Raw genomic sequence first — 2,003 nt, forward strand, 5'->3', positions numbered from 1 at the left:
AGAAATCTTGAAAATTTATTTTAATTAGATACAAATGACAGCAGAATGCATTTTGATTCGTTGTACACAATTGCGGTACCATTTGACATTTCTATGGTTTTACATGACGTAGTGTTGCACCATATGTGCAGTCATACCTATACCTAGGGAGATAATGTTCATCGCATTCCGCCATCTTTCCTGCCCCTGTACCCTGTCCTCACCCGTCCCTCCCCTTTGCCCCATCAAAGTTCCTCTATTTTTCCCATGTTATATTCTGATTTTTTTTTTTTACATAATGAAATATTCATCCCTTAACACTGAACTAAGGTACCACTTCCTTCTGGAAGTCTCCTGCCTCCCTTAGGCTGGGGTTTCCCTCCTTTCCCAGCACACAGAACCTGTGTTCCTGTTGATGTCTTTATTGTATTTCATTGCTTATATATGTGAATTTCTCCTCTGGTGAACAAAAGTCCTCTAGAGAGGTGATTGATTTATCTTGGTATCTCTAGAGAATACTTCAGACCACAACACACAGGTGTAGAATGACTATTGATTGGATGAATAAGTGATGGAATAGATATGGTGAGTGCTGTCACAGGGCAAAACTCATGCTAGACCAAAGGGATGTCTGATTGCCAGAGTGAACCATCAGCATTAAATTGCCCCCAAAATACTATTAGCATTTTGGTGATTGATTTATTACTCCAACTTTGCCACATCTCAAACTCTCAAATACCACAAAAGACACACCAGCAATTGGCTACTGGTTAGCTACCAAGATGTCCTTTGGAAACATAAGCAGGTAAGAGCTTGCCTTTTTTGGTCATTGGTTTATGTGACTTACAAACACTGTAATGGTTCAAATATCATGTATTTGTATGCATGCAGTAACTGATCTATAAAACATATGGCATTTTGAAATATTGATCTCTTCAGTGCCAGCAAGTAAGAGATATTAGTGTAGCCTGGGATTCCATTTGTAACTGTGGGATTAGAGTCAGAGAAGTGGAAAATTGGAACAGACCAAAATTCATGTGAAGTGGAAAGTACAGCTGGCGGTCTTGCTAAAGAAGAAGAATAACAAATAAGGGAAGCATTATTTTAAAAGCTGACTCAACCATCAAATAGGAAAGGAGCAGTCAGACGAACAGGCTTTAACTGCCTCAGCTTCCTGCGCCTCCAGGTTGGTTTTACAGACTTAAAATCAGCACAACAGCTGGAAAAGGCAACACTGCATTCATTCAGAAGCAGGAAAAGGTGGCATCCCTATAGGGTTCCTGTTACTTCTGTCAAGCAAGTATGTGAGACGGTGAGTTCAGAAAGAAGTTAATTGTGGTCAGAAAAGATAGAAAATGTTAATAGAGAGTTTTCCTAAAGCTTAGAATTTTACCTAAATTTCATAAATTTCTTCCAGTTATCACTGGCACCATGAAGTCCTTCTAGATCCTTATTTTTATGTTCATCTGAAGGACTGACCATCTCCTTTTTTTCATTGCTTTTTTGTCTCTTTGGAAGATTCTGGGATGACACCTTGCACACTTGCCATCCTGCAATTTACATGCTCCCTCTGCTTCAGGCAGGGACCAGGTTCCATTAGTTTCTGCATCTAGAAATGGCATATTGGACACACCCAGCCGGCCCAGGAAGGTGCTCCATAAGGACTTTTTAACTGAGTGGCTGATGAATAAATATAGAAGGATTTTAGAAATATTTAGTTCCTATCCTATCCATTGGACCTATAAGTAACATTGATCTAAGTATTTATTCCTCATTTTCAGAATGAGACTGATTCCCCCTGGGTTGCAGGGAAAAACTAAAACCCCCAAGATCTTTGTCTTTAAGAAAAAGCTAGTAGGTAATACACTAGATAAAATAGGAAAAGAGGCAGAATGAAAAGAAATAATGCTCGTAACACTTATAAAATTGAGGAATGTTTTCTCTTTGGCAGTTCTCCTTGATTCTTCTTTCTCTGATAGCTTTTAATGGGCTAAAGGCCTGCCCTGTTCCTGAAGTGAAACCCT

Source organism: Ictidomys tridecemlineatus, chromosome 7, assembly GCF_052094955.1.
Source record: "Ictidomys tridecemlineatus isolate mIctTri1 chromosome 7, mIctTri1.hap1, whole genome shotgun sequence".
In the NCBI taxonomy this organism is placed as follows: Eukaryota; Metazoa; Chordata; class Mammalia; order Rodentia; family Sciuridae; genus Ictidomys; species Ictidomys tridecemlineatus.